Source organism: Plectropomus leopardus, chromosome 5 (genome assembly GCF_008729295.1).
Source record: "Plectropomus leopardus isolate mb chromosome 5, YSFRI_Pleo_2.0, whole genome shotgun sequence".
Taxonomy (NCBI): Eukaryota; Metazoa; Chordata; class Actinopteri; order Perciformes; family Serranidae; genus Plectropomus; species Plectropomus leopardus.
In genome coordinates, this window is record NC_056467.1 from 2,021,198 (window position 1) to 2,038,752 (window position 17,555).

A 17,555-nucleotide genomic window follows, 5' to 3' on the forward strand; every position below is an offset into this window, starting at 1 on the left:
CAGCAAGCCTATTGTTTTAGAGTAAGTTAATATTGAAATTATAGTCCTCAGCATACAATTTTCTTCACATTTTAAAAAAAGGTGTCAATTTTTACTCTGCTTTTCTGTCTCTTTTGTTCAGTGGATTGTTTTTTTTTTTTTCGTGCAAAGTGGTGCTTGCTCCGTGGACTTTGGTCCGAGCAGCATTCCTGATCCACGCTGAACCGAGAGTGAAGGGAGGGGAAGAGAGAAAGCTGCGAGGGAGGAGAGGAGGTAGACGGGGGGGGAGGCAAGAACAAGAGAGGAAGTGAGTGTTCATTACAAAGTGTGCCTCTCGGTTATGGGCATGCCCAGTAGAGTTCGCCTTGCAGCCTGAAATCCAGCCTCTAAATTTGAACAGGAGGGAGACGAGGTGACTGAGCACACTTTTGTTGCTGCTCTCTCTCTCTCCGGCTCTCTCTCTCTCTCTCGCAGTGTTATTTTCCCCTCCTCTCCCAGTAGTGGAGAGAGATTTTTTTTTTTTTTTTTTTTGCTTTGGAAGAGCAAGAGGAGATTCACATTTTACCAAGTGCAAAATACAAGAGGGGAAGTAAAGACACTAAGAAGAAGAAGAGGAGAAAAAGAGTGACAGAATTCACCCGTCTTCTCTCCCTCATTCCCTCCTCAGCCAACGACTTTCACTTCAGAAATAGCGGAGGGACCAACTTCAAAAGGCAGTCAGGAAGGAGCTGGAGTGTGAAATCTGAGAAGAGAAGCAAGATGAGAGGCTGACCGGCGCTGTGTTTGCTATGCTGTCCAGGTCAGTGCCCAGGAAAACACCGCACAACTCCTCTTTTTCTCTCTTTCTCTTCCTTTACCTGCTTTTTACAAACTGTTTATTGTGTGAACAGCGCTTTCACATCTGCTCGCATACTCTGCGTTTAGAAAAATAGTGGGTGTAGTGGCGAGGGATTGTGTAACAGGACTGACTGACAGACTGAATGACAGAGCGTGCAGCCGTCTCCTCTCAGCGCTATCCGACCGCTGTCACCCCCACAGCCAAGCGAAAAGTGCTCAAACTCCAGCTGCTCCCCTTCAGATGTGGGAGCTGTTTTAGCTGATTGTCTCTGATGTTCACATGCGTACACGTGTTTGAGGGGAGGACAAACTCGCCGACTGCGGCCACGTGGTTACGATAAGGGAGAAATCACGGAGACGCACTGTAGGCTGGGTGCTCCCTCTCACTCACGTAGAGAGGGGGGGGTATTGCGGCGAAGGGGTACAAAGACATTAAATTTCAAGTTTTTGGGGCGAGACTTTTAAATGCATTTGTGGCAGAACTTCTTTTTGTGTGTGCACGCGATCACAAACAGGCTGCAGATTGAATGAGGCGCTCTGCTTAGTGAAATGACAGCTGGGAGAGCGGCTGTAATGGCTCAGAAATGTATGTTTTTAATTTAAGGATTATTTGATTCAATTAATTCTCTGGAAACCCACAGTCTTTTATTTTATTTTATGAATGAAGTAGTTAATAATATCTAATTATTAAATTTATTCCCTTCGTTTTGATGACACTTTTGCTTTATCGTAGCCCCAGAATTCAGTTATTTTACCATATTTAATCAGAGTGGATTTAAAATAATTCAATAACATGAAGTCAGAGTGGTTTTTCAGCCCCTGATTTGGCATCAAAGGCGGAGAGGTTTTTATTGATGACTGTTTATTTAATATGAGAGCTCTCTGACAGCTCACCTGTCTGGGGCTGTCCTGCGTCTGAGGCACCCCCGAGGGCCTGTCCCATTAGCTATCCCAGCATGCCTTGCCACTGACAAGGAAGTGTCAGCAGTGGCCTCCCAAGAGACTGTTGTTGACAGGTTTATTATTCGTTGCTGTGGAAGTGGGGCTCACTTCACAAACTATGACACTAGGAGAGAGAAGAGTGGCTTTTATATATTTATCATTATTATTTTTTGTTGTTTATATTACATTCATTACGGTAATACAGCTTTTTATGTGACGATTTAATTTGTTGCAGACTGTTTCACTGCAGCAATCTTGGCAAACACTGATCTAATGTATACTGTCAGTATAGTGATTATTTCACAGATAATTAATGAATTGTTTTGGCCTATTATAATTTCCCAGAGTCAAAAAGTCAAAACCTTTATCATCATCAAATAAGACCAAAATAAAATCCTCACATTTTAAATGCTGAAACTAATGACAAAAATATGATTCATTGATAACAATAATCTAACTTACATTCATGAACATTATATGACTTGACTGTTAAATGTCTACCAAATATATACAGTACTAAATATAGATTTATATATACAATCCCATTGGGGTCCCACAGAAGTAAACATTTAATAAAAAAATAAGACAAATTTAAAATCCAAGGCGAAAAGGAACAAGAAAACAGGAAAATTTGAAAAAAACTGAACAATCAACCAACAAAAAAATAAAAGCAAAGGTTAATAATAGTGAAAATTATGCTGACAAAGTATCCTCACTATATCTAAATAGTCAGTAAAATATTTGATACAGCTCAGAAATTGAATTTGCGCAGATAGAATGATTAATATTTGGAATTCCTGGTCAGTAATAAGCAGCACTTTCGTATGTTTACAGAAATCGTGGCTGTTGCCGTCATCTCTGACATACCAGACGTACTGAAGCTGCCCTTCTGCTCTCATACTTGTGATGAGTGTTTCCTGAAAATCCGTTTCGTACGCACTTGGGCTCACGAAATCATCCGTACATGTAAACATTTTAAGGATGGATTAGACTTAATTTCCACTTTGATTAAAGACCCTCGACTCTCAGTCTCCCCAAAGAGAGAGAGACTTGTAATGTGAGATTATAGAAGTCCTTTTCATGGTTTATTGTTCATTGTAAGAACATTTAAGATATTTTAGTACAATTTTTCTTCATTTCTAAGGGTTTCAGGACTTTAATATATTTATATACACATTTTTGGCAAATTGTAGCACGTTTCTTTGGGACGAAGCTACAGGAAATGTTCTTTGTTAGAACAAGTTAAGAGTTTTATTCATCTCACAGATGTTCAACTCTGAAGGAGTATTTTTGGCGTCTTTTAAGTCTGGGCTGGGCACTTGTATTTGCACGAGACGACAAATAACAAAACATAGTACTAGAGTGGAAATCTTTTAACTCTTGTATACTTGCTCAAACTTCTTCAAAAATGTTTAATAGGAAATGTATCACAATATGATTCAAGCATGAAAGTTCATTTTTTACTTTAGATACAAGAAAAAAAAACCAACGAAAATCTAACTCGAGGTGCACTTTTTGCCAAATTGCTGAGAAAAGATTTTTTTTGGGTTAAATTTCAATTTGGTTTAGAAATGAAGTTCTTTTAACTTTTTAAAGAATCTTTCTTTTCATGTAGTTTCTTCGAACTAAAGCAAACATATTAGTAACAACTAATCTTCTACAAATTTCTTTTTCCCAATTTTTGTCCAGTTTACTTTTTTCACAAAAAATAATAATAATTTTCTCGCCACGGTTAAAACCAGATGCACGGTGTCCTCTGTGGCTCTTCAGGAGCTTTTTAAATCTACAGCTTTGACAGAAAATCTGCGTTATAAACGGGGAGCATGAAGTCTGAAAGATGTGGGCTCAAGATTTAATATAAAATGCTGTTAAGTTGCATTATGGGAAATGTAGGATCCAGAGCTTTTAAAGCTTTCCTCATGTGAGGGAATAAAAGTCAGAATAATACCTCAGCTTTAATAAATTGTCTGAGTGCCTCTTTTAGACTTAGGCTATGGTGCCATAATATATTAATATAATATAGAAAGAAAGTAAAAGGTAGTAAACATTAACAATAAGAGAGCGATAAACCACAGTCCGCACCGGTGCATCGACGTTGCAGAAAATGAATATTGAAAGTATTTCAAATATTCCAATTTAATATTGGAAATATTAAATAGAAATCTCTTTAATGACCATACTGAGAAAACAGCAATGAAAAACAAGTAATCATCATTATTATTATTATTATTATTATTATTATTATTATTATTATTATTTGCGTTTTTCAATTTCTGTGGGGCAATAAAAAAAAATTAATGTTGTCTTTGTTTGTTTGTTTTTAAAGACTGTTAGTGAGACAGACTTTTTTTTAAATACAGCTACCAAACAGTTTAAATGGCCTTTCATGTTAATGGTAAAACAGGAAGAAGTAAATCAAAATCTCAAACCATGTGCTGTTATAATGCTTGAAATATCTTAGTATAACAACATATATCAGTTTATGACAGTGGAATTAGTAGTATTACCAGTACTAGTGTTATTTCCACGTGTGTATTGTAGATATTTATGTTACAGTATTTTAAAAACATCTCAGAAATGTTGAAAAATCACACTGATAGAATTTTTTTCATCAAATAAAAATGGAATAACATTATTTATATATTAATACCCATACTGAATATTAATCCCTTTTTATGCCATTAAAATTGTAAATTTTTTATTTTAGCATCACTACCTTTACCCTTACTTTAAGCGTCATTTAGGGGATCTTTTTTTAGCATGACTAACCCAAACTGAATGGTAAAGATAGCTCAAATCAGCACATTATTCATCAAGATGTAGTGACTCAAAATATCCTCAACCAAACAGCTGAGCACGATGTTTCCCCTTTGAAACCTGAAGCAACATCACTTCCCTTATGCTGCTTTCAGATGCCTTTCAAAAGTATTTAAACCTTTGAACTCTGAGCATTGGTGCGATTTCTTTCAAAGGCATGAAGCAACTTGGTTAGAAATGTTCCACAAAATACAAGAAATTAGTAGGTTTGGAAAATTATATAAAAAAAAAGCTAAGGAAAAATGTCTAGGGAAAAAAAATGAAAAAATCATAATGACATAATTAAAATTGCATTTAAATTATTTTCAAAGCACCTTTTCCAGGTCTTGTTTTTTCTTGCTTTCTTTCTTTCTTTTTTTTTTTTTTTACATTTTTAAATATTTCTATTTTAATTTTTTTAAAACTAATTTTCAGGTAATTTATTTGTAACTTATTACTAATTTCCTGCAAATTTTTAGGTCATTTTTTTAGGTCATTCCTTATTTATTTGCTCCTTGCGTTCTCCCAATGTTTTTGAAATAAATCAAGCCAATTTGCTCTGTTTCAAAGGGTTAAAGGGATATTTTTGACAACACACTAACAGGATATGTTAGCTGTAGTCTGCGTCCACGAGTATGAGGTCTTCGTGTTTTTTGGAGGCATTATTCAGGACATTTTTTTCTCATTCTGACCTTTATGCTTAGAATAAATACACGAGAAAGTAACGAATCACTGAGTTGTCAGATGCTTCAGTCTGGCCATTTCTTAGCAGCAGTATACTTTCTCCATATGGAGCATTTGTAGGTGCTTACTGTATAACTTCAAATAAAAGCCTAGCCCCAATTAGTCGCCTGGTGTGGCTTCACATTTTGACGAATAAAGGCCTGTCTCAATCAGAGGCCGGCTAACATGCAGTTCATTTTAATAGAAGTTTTTTGGATGTATGAAACCGGGCTGTTGGCTACCTGCTGGAGATAATGTTAGTCAGCTTTTGTCTCTATGGACATACGACACACGACGTTAGCTGGACGAGATTCTCCACAAATCAGTTAATCAGTTGATTTTACTGAAACCATGAGCACCAAAGACGAAGGTATTACCAGCATAGTAAACAAGAGAGACACAAAAAAGAGATTAGTAGATGTAGAGGACTGTTTTGTAAAGACAGAGGAAAAATGTCCAGTGAACTATATTCATATTTATATATGTAGAATTATTTTACAGAATTACTATGAATTTTAACTTTTATTTCAGATTGTTTCTCATTATTATTATTAATATTATTATTATTATTTTTTCTTTTATTAGGTTTTGTTTTGTTTGTTTGTTTTTGTTTGATTTGATTGATTTTTTTGTACTTTTCACAGTTTTCTTGCAAACTTCTGGGTCATTTCTTCTTTTGTAGCTCATGAGCTTCTCTTCCCATGTTTTTGACAAAAGAAAGCAAAAACAAATTGCTTTGGTTTCAGAGGGGTTAAAAAAATAATTTGATTTCACAGTTTTGTGTGAAAGGAATTAAAAGGCTGTCCCGTATAGACGCTAATCCCAAATATACGTCTGTGGAGCTCAGTGACTGAAGCAGATAATATCCTGGTCTGTTAATTGAAGTTTTACGGTATAACAGAACCATCAGGAGTTCATTTGTCAGGTTGACTCCCTTCTTCCTGGGAGACTGGGTTCCCATGCGTTCCTCGCTGGGTCCCTCCCCTGATGGCCCATCTGAGGCTCCATGATCCATCACACAGCAGGCGGCCATGTTTCCTGAAAGGGCCGTGAACTTGTTACCTCCCTCAGCCCGCCTGCCTGAATGTCAAGCCCATTTTTCTTTCCCCGTGTCCCCTTTTCTGTGGTCTTCCCCTTCCCAGGATTCCCAGTTTATTGAAATAATTGGTCGGCATTCAGCGCGACCAGGTTGCCAGTGCGGCTTTTGAATTGAGATATCAAGTCTGGTGCCACCATTTCCCTCTGACCTCCCTTTCACAGCTCCTTCCTCCGCCTCCCTCCGAGGTCGTGATGGGTCACCATCGTGACTGCGGCCTCTCAGTACAATGCCACGACATCCACGGTACATTATCTACAGTGGGTCAGCTGGCCCGGAGCTCCGTCTGTAGACTATTCTTCCCCGCTCCGTTGTCTCGGGGATCTCTGGATCCAGCCTGTTCGACATGGCACACATTCAAAATGGCAACCTCAAGGGGGGTTTTATTCCTTCAGCAGAATTCAATCACTTTTCTCTCTCCTCTTTCTGCCTCTCTGCTGAGTTATTCAGAGTTTAATGAGGGAGGGAAGATAAAGGGAAGCTTATGGTTTGCCGGATGATGGAGAGGCTGCCTTTTTGTTTCTGTTGGAGGAGCCACACAGCGAGCGTTCATGTGAAATGAGTTTTTTTTTTTTACCAGAGGGGAAGGTGATTGAGATGTCTGAGAAAGAGCCAGGGAGTCTGGAGGAGCAGGGGTCATTAAAGTGTCAAAGGCCGCAGCTCTTCAAATAGTCCCCTTCATTTTCAAGTTGTGGTGTTTTTTGGCAACGTATGGAGGCGTAATCTGCCGCGAGGTTGTGTGATTATTAACATCAATGCGCTGATTTCAAAATCAAATAGTGATGTGCCTCGACACCTCCAGCGCCGTGCATCATTTTTAATGACTGCGCAGGATTATCCTCTTACATAAGAGTGTGGGCGCTTCGGAGACGGCTCCTGACAGTGTGGGAGGGCATCAGACCGGACCGGTGGGGGGAAGCGCCGTGCTGACGCTGTGATGACGGCGCCGTTGTTGTGAGGTCCGGCTCGGGTCGAAGTCCGTACTATGCATCAGCTGTCGGAGAGCGTGTTTGGTTTACCGGCTGCACGGGCGTCAGCAGAGACGCAGGGCTCCGCTGTCTGACATCAGAAACGACACTCGGAGAGAACGCAGAGGTAGAAGAGTTCAGATGGCTCACACACTCCTCTCTGTGTCACACACACACACACACACACACACACACACACACACACACACACACACACACACACACACACACACACAATGACTCTGTCACTGAGGTCAGCTCTGGTCTATCTCTCTGGAGCTGTTTGTTACTTTTCCCCTCGAGCGCTTGTACCAGCCAGCTGCTGTTGACGCGCAGTTCCCAGAAAAAAAAAAAAAAAAAAAGGCTTGTTTGCAGTATACAAGGACGGTTTTAGTACGCCCTGAAAGGGAGTTTGACAGGTGAGGCGGGTCTTTTGGGGACGTAGATTATAATCACGCTTCACTACATCGCTCCTCAGGATGTATTTTTGTGCAGCAGTTCAGTTCGGGTGAGGCGGGCCTTTGCAGCAAAAAATAGGAATCAAAACAAAGGAAAAGAAAAACATAACGGGGCCTGAGATTCGTGCAGAATTTGCAACGCTGGTCCGGAAATTTGCTCTGTGTCCCAGCATCAGCAATCAATCATCAATCAATCAGTCAGACTTAACTCGTTAATCACTTTTCATACAAACAGACTGTAACACAAAGTCTGTCACACACACACACACACACACACACACACACACACACACACACACACACACACACACAGACATGCACACAAACACATGAATAAAAGCAAGACTTTGTGATTAATTAAAGCACCAAAAACTACCAAATGTGAAGAAACACTAGAGGCAAAATAAAACCTATAAATAGAAACATAAAAATTAATTAATAAGTAAAAAAAGAAGTAATAAAGGAATAGGTAGAATGTTTATCGTAATAATAAAAGATAAATAAGTGAAATACTGTAAATAAGAGTTAAATAAGAAAGTGGAAGTAAAATAAACAAATATTTAAAAAATAATAAAATGATTTTTGAAATAGTAAAACTGTGAAACATATGAAAATCTATAAATAAATAGTCAATAGATCAGATACTTGGTGACTTCAATGATAGTCCTGATGGTAAAGCATCGTCAGAAAATATTTTAAAAAATTGATGTTGTGATGGAGATGACAGTATTTAAAATGATGGATTAAAAAAATATAAATGTTCATTTACCCCTTGAAACCTGAGCAAATTGGCTTAATCTCTCTCTGAAACATGGTAGGAAGGCACTGATTACCTGAAGAGTTTTGAATCCACAATTCCTCTGTGAATTCGTGCACCTCTCGGAAATCCTTCGTACGTGGCCGCTCCCACGTGTAAGGGGCTCGCCTTTCCATTATCGCTTGCATAACACGCCTACGTCACCTTCGATTGGAAATATTGACGCCTCGTGTGGTGGCTGCAATAGAAATAAACCTGCTGATGTTTTGAACATCCATCGCCATGGTTACTGGGATGTTATCACCAGAGGAGAAGTCGCAGAACATCACTCAGTGGAAACGCAGTCATCTTGCAATTGTATTTTATCAACATTGAGAAAATATTGCTTCATTTTTGTGCAATTCTGTAAAAGGAAACCGTATAGTGTCAGAGGAGAAAATATTTGGCTAATATTTTTCTCTCAGATTTGCAATTGTGAACCCCAAATTATAAATCTTAGCTTTCCATCACTACGCTCATGGGTTTAGTACTTAATTTATTCTCTTAAAGTAATTTCTTAATGATACGAACCTGTCTCTCTGCAGACGTATACTCTGCAATCTCAAATCACGTTGCTTATATTATATTTCGCCCGTGTGTGTCTTTTAATGAAGTGCCGCTGGAGCTGAGATTTTATGAACTGACCTCCATAGTATCATAAAAAAGCTTTTTACGGTGAAATCATTCTTATCCTAGAAAATACCTTTAAGGGAACATTAACAGCTTTGTGTTTAACAAACAAAACCTGAAGTACATTATTTCAATCCAAGATCTGATTGGTGCCATTTCTTTCAACAACATGCGGAAAAAGGCACTAAGCAATTTGGTTTGAAATGTTCCACAAATTGCAATAAATGAGTACATTTTGAAAATTATTATTATTTTTTTAATGATCACAATATTTTAAAGTATGTTACAAAATTATTATAAGAATATCATATATTATAAGTACTTTTTCCAGGTAATTTCCATTGTTTTTTCTAACTTTATTTTCCTTGTTTTTAGTCAGGATGTACAATAATATTGTCACATTATTGGTATTGGCAGATATTGGTTTTAAAATGAAACATCGGAATCGGCCAACATGCTGATTTCGGCTGATATTACAAACAGATATATTTTAGTTTTTCTGATATTACATACATTAAAAAGCTTTGTGTTTTATGTCGCCATCAGCTGATGAGCCATCATGATAAGAGTATACATAATATGATGTTAATGATTCCAAAATATATAGCGATATATATCGATATACGTATTGATTACCGGCCAAATGAGTTGCAAACCAAATATCAACAAAAAATCTTGTGCATCTCTACTTTTTAGTTATTTTTTCTTTATTTTTTTAACAAATTTTTGGGTATTTTTGTTGTGCTTTTGTTAATTCCTTGATCATTTTTGGGTCTTTTTTTTCCTGTATTTTTTTTTGAAGAAATCGAGCCAATTTGCTCAGTTTCAAAGAGTTTAAAATGATTTAAATTTCACTCAAAGTTCACATGTAAAGTCTGGATTTTTGTGACCACCCCGACCTGCGTCCTGACAACAGTGCTGGGGGTTGCGTCAATGGTTTTACTCCCTTCAGATTTGGTCACACAATTGCAGCCTTGACAAAATTGATGGGATATGTAGGAATTTGGGGGTATTACATTTGTAGGAAAAACAGTTTGTGGAGGTAGCCTAAGAAATCACCTGTCAATCAAACTACAACAGTTTTTATTATTTTTATTTTCTAGGGAGCACTCCGATCTTTGTTCAGCGATGAGAGTCGTCACTGCTCGTACTCGTCCTCGCTCCGTTTCTTGTACACAAAGCAGAAATGTTGAACAGCCACTTCCTGTGCAGCAGAGGTTTTTAAAACCAGGAAAGGCCTCCGGGCAGCAAATGTAAATACATCCGAGATAGATAGAGAGCTGTGTGAAAATGTCAGTGAAAAGCTTTTATTTGAAAGATGAATATTCTCAAACTGACCACCGGGACTGGTTATTTTCCCCTCATTCAAGCCTCGGAGCAGAACCTGATGTTTGCTCCCGCCTCACGCCGCAGCCGTGTGGCGCATGTGAGTGTGCGTGGGTGGTGCCGTGGGTGTGCGTCTATCCGACTCCTGCCCCGTCTCTTTGTAGCTCTCTTCATCTCTGCCCGTCTCTCTCCAGCCTCGCTCCACCTTTTTTTCATACCCCTTCCCCGCTCCGTCTCGGCAGGGGTGAGAGTCGCAGGTTGACAGCCTCGCAGGTCTCCTCATTACGCCGCGTCTGAGCCTGCAGAGATTTATAGAGATGATAAAAGCAGTCTGGAGGGCAATAATGACCACGGGCTCTGATGCAGGAGAGGGGGGAGGACGAGGAGGACGAGGGGTGGAGGCGGGGAGGCAGGGCTCTGTCTGGCCGCTCGCTCTCTCTGATCGCTCACCGTGCTGCTTTAAATGACTTTGCCTCGTGCAAAATGAAACAGCAGAAAAAGTTACCTTCAGTGTCGTCTGCTGAATATATTCATATATTCAAATCCACATATTCACATATCTTTTTATATCTTTTATTCCAAATCCTCTGTTTCCTCGAATCCTCCAGGCAGCCGACAGCATGAGGCAAAATCCAGTTCATATTTTTATAAAGATATTAGTTAATGCATTTTTTTCTTTGTTTTTCTTACTCAGTGCTTCTTTTTATGCATGTATTTCAGATATATGTAAGCCCATAAAAGCTCGTCGTATGAATAAATGCAGGTTTAGATTTCACAGGAAATCCGTAAGTGTTCGTATGTCAATAAGTGCCTTATTTTTGTGAATACATGTTTGGAAATTTATGGAATCAGACCAGACCCAGTAGCTAAATTTCCTGCGTGATGGCCCACAGCTTGAAAAATGAAAAAAAAATTGGATGTGTCGTGAATGCAGAGCAGAGGAGCTCCGGGTCGGGTGGCAGAGTTGGCTTCATATTCGTTGGTTACTGGGCAGGGCAGATATTTCCCTGCCATTTCTTAGTCGTAATATAAATACTTCTTAATACAACATTTGTGATGACTGCAAGCCAAAGTCATTCTGAAATAGCCTTTCAGATTTGCAAAATATTGTGTATTGATGGACACAATAAAAGGCTGATTTAGATCTATGCATTTGACCTAGTCTAGATAAAACTGCTGCACATAGACTGGTCAGATCTGGACTACATTAACAGATACTCCCTAATGTCTGTTTGAAGCCGTGTTTCAGGTTTGGGAAACATTTTGTCTCTTTGTAAAAAAAGATAAAAAGCTGAGTTGAAAATGAGTTCACTATACCTAACATCTGGTATATGTAGAAAACTATATGAAAAAATAAAACCTAGAATACATATAATATAATATATAATATGATATATAAATGATCATTGTATTTAGTTATCATTTAATAAACATTAATTCAACATTCTTTGCGCCTTTGGTTTTATATGGAGCTCATCACAGAACATTGTAGTAATCAATTGTTATTTTTGTGATTCACATGCACTAAAATTCACCAGAATGCAGGAAAAGTAATATTTTCCTGTTGGGGAACCACACACCCTCTGCTTAAAAAATGCCCTGACTGGGGCTATATTTCACGCTATTTTTCCGGCCTGAATGACTTTTCTATTGTCTAAACAGGGTGTGGCAACAATTACATCATTATTTCGCAAAAACAAAATTTTTTGAGACTAGTTACGAAAAAAGGGTCTTTTTATTATTATAATATTGAAACTTGAGGTTTGTGAAGCATACGTGTAAGCTGAAGTGAAAATATGTTGCCTCATCGGTCTTTTTCTGCTCACTGAGTATGGATGGATTCATGTTAAGCCACCGCACTATCTGTTATTATTTCCAATCAAAGGTGACGTAGGCGTGTAATGGAGCCATAATGGAAAGGCGAGCCCCTTATACGTGGAATGGCCACATATGCGGGATTTCTGGGAGCTGATAGTCCAAGATTTCACAGGGGAATTGTTGAATTAAAACTCCCAGATGATCTGCTGGACTTTTGAAGAGTTATGTGATGCAATAACAGCTCTTGAAGCTCCTGCTGCATCATGAGGGAGCCAGTTCCTGCTAACAAGCACGTAGCCATAGCATCATGTGACCTAGAAAAGCAGAAAAAGTATTGCCATTGCAGTTTTGCCAAATTTGGCTTTTTTGAATTGCCTGAAATGCCACCTCATGTAAAACTTTTTTTCAATAAATGGGAGTTTTTTTGTTTTAAAAGCTGACATGTTTCCATTTGGCATATTTTATATTTGCAATTTCGATTTGCGCAATTTGAGGGTTAATGGAAACCCACCTAGTGTCTGTCCACTGTCTGTCTCAGTTATCGATCAAGTGTCCCTTTCTAGCTGTCGTCTCACACTGGAGGACAGAGCACTTCAAACAGTTTCTATAATAGTTTTAACGTGCGACTCAGAGTTTGATCTTTTATTGAAAATCCGTGACTATGTAAAGTGCAATTAATCAGGTAATTATACCCATCTTTATTTTTATTGATTTTTTTCTGCCATTGTAATAGATAAGACATTTTTCAGAAAATTTATTACCCTTTTAAACCCATAATTCATGGTCAAACCCCTGACTGGGACAACAAACTAGTCTGTTCTATACTTACCCAGGGGAAAGGTAAAAAGCCTTTTCCTAGATATAACTGAGCTCAGTACAACATGAATAAGATTTTGACTTTTTGTCATACTTATTGAATTCAGCTCTTGAGAAACAGCCTTCCTACTGTCTCAGCCTGATCCTAATTCAAGAACTGAAAATGCTTTTTTTCCTCTCTCACTACCAGTGTTAATTTGTCTTAAGTAATCCACTATTTAAATACCAGTAAAATACAAAAATTAGCCTGCACAATTTCCGAATTTTGTATCAAATTCAAGTCTCAACCTTTATTCTTTTGCTACACAAATTAGCGCGTGTACGTGGGTTTTTTAAGCATAGGTAAACCTGCGAAATATAGGTGATAGACTTCATTCTCACTGCCAGTGAACACACCACTGCAGCACATGAGTCTGCCTTTCTGTCAGCTTTTTTTTTTTTTTCTGTGTGTGTGTGTGTGTGTGTGTGTGTGTGTGTGTGTGTGTGTTGTTTTGTTGGTGTGTCCGTGCAATGTCACAGACAGGCAGGAGAACAAGGCAACACTAGACAGCAGCAGGAACAGAGGTCTTTGAAAACTTTTCAGTGGTTTCATCTCTTTATATATCTCTTACTTATTCGGTCTCTCAAACTCGGTGCAGACTAACTGGGAATAATGTTTGAGCGCTGCTTGAGAGGAGACGGATGGTAATTAACGAAAGCACGTCACTGCATCTTGCTGGTTAAGGAGCTTGAATAAGCGTGTTCACCCGGCTGTTGTGTTCCCATGAATGCCGATCTTCGCTGGAGGAGATAAAAACCTGTCTGCTGCAAAGTCATTTGACATGGATGTAAATGCCGATCGTACGCCTTATCATTGCATTAAAAAGCCAGATGTTAGAGGGTTTTTTTGCAGTTGGAATGAGTCTTTTGTGTATTTGTTCTGTTCTCAGAGTTGAGAAACCTCCGTGGAGAAGCCTGTGAGCACAGCAAAACAACTCCTGCTGATTACTCTTTTGCTCCAGAAGGCGGAGAAACAGATCAGAATTTCGCAATCTTGCAAATAAGAAGCTGATTTGTTTCTGATGAGACAAAGAGTATTGTGAGCAGCAACATTTCCTCTGGGTTTCTTCTTGACCTTGTTCCATTTAAATGTTTTTATTAACTCTAACTGTGAGCCCTCCTTGCACTGCCCCCCGCTGAGCAGCGCTAAAGTCATGCCTTGATTCCACCAGCAGCGTGTCAAAGACATTACGTCTGCAGCGCTGTTTCGCTCCGTCCTCCACACCGCTCTATATCCCATCAGGAGCGTTTCAGGTTCTGCTTATTGGTCATTTTCCCTTGATTTTTGTGATTCTACCGTGGCTGAGTAATCTTCATATATAAATGCTTTCCTTTTCTATTTAAATTGTATTTATTGATGTTTTTACACACTTTGTTGTGCTGTAGCCTACAGTCAAAACATTTTGGCCGTGTTAGGTCAAATAACATGCTCATCTTGATAATCATCGAGATCAGTATAAAAAATCCCAGTGGAACAGATAGAAGTGTTTTGGCTGTGCCTGTTAGCTGGAGCATTAGACAGAATAGAGGGCTGGTGGAAGGAGAAGGTCCGGTTGATGTGAAGTTTTAGTTAAGTGAAACATGATCTCGAGTTCGTACAAAGTGTTTTATTTCGGAAAATTGACTGAATGCACCACTGCTTGACTCTCTGTCTGGTACAGAATGATCTGTGCAGCTTGACACGACTGCTGCAGAAATAGATTCGAGTCTAGAACGTACGAGATTGTCTCTGGAGGCCGTGCCGTGGACGTAACATGCCGTTGACGGACCCGGTGGACTTTGTACTGCGGGGTTAGAGAAGGACAACACTGATGCAAACATTTAGCTTGTTGCTAAACATGAAAGTCAGCTACTCTAAAAAATGGACTAATATGAGGTTTTGGAGGGCACTAAATAGTGCAATTAACAAAAAAAAATTTTAGGGGTATTTGTCTGTATTTATGTCCGTATATCTGTCTCCCCGTCCATCCGTCCGTCTGTCCGTCTATATGTGACATAAATATATATTTTTTTCACAGCTTTTTCAGTGCATTTTCCTCTTTTTGTGTGTGCTTATATTCAGGTATTTTTCTTGTAACTTTCCTACTATTTTTTAAGGGTTAAATGCATTACTGATGCAATACCAGAGAGGAAATATACTTTACCTGGCCAAAATGACCTGTCTAATTTTAGATTTAGATGTTGAGTTTCCATAATTTGGCAGGCACTGCACCCTGAAACACTTTGCCCATATCATATTTGTTGCTCATTTGCAGTGTAATCTAGGGAGCACACTAAGAGAGAGAAACTGAAAGAACAACTTTAGTGAAAGAGAAAGATGTCCTTTTAACCAGACCCAAAGGTGCTGATGCTTGGATGAGCTGTTGGAGTTTTTCCTGTCCCTTCCCTTTGTTTGGGCCTAGAACTGTTCACGTTATGAGCTTTTGGTCGAGGATGCTCTGAACGCTCAGCCTAAGGGTAAGTCAGACTTTGCTTTAGGGTAGCGGGTTTGCTTTCAGAGCTTTAAGTCCTTGAACAGCTTCTATTATCCTCTTTGGGTGACATCTGCACATGTCCGTCTGTCTCAGAGCGACATGAAGAGACACTCTCCTACTCTCAGAGAGCGGGAAAGGTAAACCAAACGCTCTAAAAATGAGCCATTTTGCCTGGACCCACTCACTCACTCCCGTGTCTCCCTCTTTGCTCCCAGTTCCATTTTGTGCTCCATTCATATGGTAATAGGGGTCAGGAGATGAGGGGGTTCTCACGTTCAATGTGAAACTTGGCCTTTTGTGTAGCCTCGGCTCAAGCTGCCGCGACAGAGGCAAGAGGTGAAATTGAATTCAGATGAAATTCCCCAGTGAGTCTGGCCCTGGGCTGGACTGCGCCAGACTGGACTGGACTGGCTTTGGTGCAGGGTGTGAACCGTGGCTCTCTGTTCGGGGAGGTCGTTGGCATGGTAAACCAGAAGCTGAGCTCAGACTGAAGGGAACTATGCCATCTCTAGCTCTCGGCATCATTATCATTTGATTGGCATGTTTAACAAAAGCATGAAGATATATGGATTTGAAGCGACCAGTACGGGATATTTTGCACCAACAAAATCTGTCTTGATTTAGATCTTGTGTTATCCACAACACAATAATTGTTCAATCATCAATTTTTTATGCCATAACAATCTTCTAAGAAGTGGTGAAAAAAAGCCTGTTGACTTGGATTTTAGACTTTTAAAAGGAAACTGAGTCAATTGAAAACAACTCTATTGCCGGAAAAGAAAGTTTATATGAAATGATACTGCAGAACCCCAGATTTCATTAAATAAGAACATTTTTGAAATTCTTGCAATATGGTTATGGTTAAGGAAAGGTCTTAGTGATGGCAAATAAATGTTGGTTTAGGTTTGTGAAAGATCATGGTTACAGTTGGGATTACACTACATGTGGTTATGTTTAGGCAACAAAACCTTACGCAACCAACACTGGGACGTCAGCAAAAGCACATGCTGGCATAGATGATTAGGACTAGGCAAAAGAGGCTCATGGTGTAGAAAAAAATCACATTTGGACAGGAACTGAAGACCGGACTACTGCATGAAAGTCCGGGGACCTTTGTACTCCTTATATGATGTTGTTAGTGGCAGGGTTTCAACCCGTCACCCTCCAGTGGCGTATCACGCTGCCGCAGGTACCATCTGGCTGCCTGGTGGCGTAATAACACCACAAAGGTTTCTGTCCCACCGCATTCTCAGCTAATGAAGCCCAATGGCGTATCATGCGGATGTGAAAGGTGGCTTTTGGGCTCAAGATCTTATTTGAAAATCACTGCAAAAGTGGCGTTATTTGACAACTTTAGGATAAGAATGGGCTGAAAGTACAGCTGAACCTGGTGGGAATATCATTAGTTTCCTGTTATTTGGTCATAAACCAAAGTTTTGGACAAACTAAAGTTATGACCTGACAGTCTTGCCGAATGAAAAGTTAAGAGATTACCAAAGTACTAATCGTGATGAGGGGAAGATGAATGTCTGTACCACATGTCATGGCACTCCGACCAATAGTGTAGGGGTATTTGATGAGGTAGGAGTAGTACTAGATAGATGGGTTGGGTACCAATGGGGAAGTGGGTACAATCTCCTATATATTTCAATGGCTTTTTAGTTAATACTGTAAACTGTAAACGCCCAGAAAAAGAGGTGTTTACCCCGTATATTTGCATATATCCTCCACTACACCACTGACTCCATCCCCTAGATGCTGGTGAAAAAAAATATGTCTAGGGATAACCAAAGTCAGTACGATTCACTGCCTCAAAACCACAAACGTCTGCACGACATTTAATAGCAACTGGTCCAT

The 17,555-nt window shown here is 39.2% G+C and overlaps 1 long non-coding RNA gene across 1 annotated transcript in view; it reads left to right on the forward strand.

Annotated features, from left to right (window-relative positions):
- The first annotated feature begins 523 nt into the window (after positions 1 to 523).
- LOC121943221 overlaps positions 524 to 17,555 on the forward strand; it is a 127,834-nt gene continuing 110,802 nt past the window's right edge. The window contains exon 1 of the long non-coding RNA XR_006105844.1: positions 524 to 778. This is a non-coding gene — a long non-coding RNA (uncharacterized LOC121943221). The remainder of the gene's footprint in view (positions 779 to 17,555) is intronic.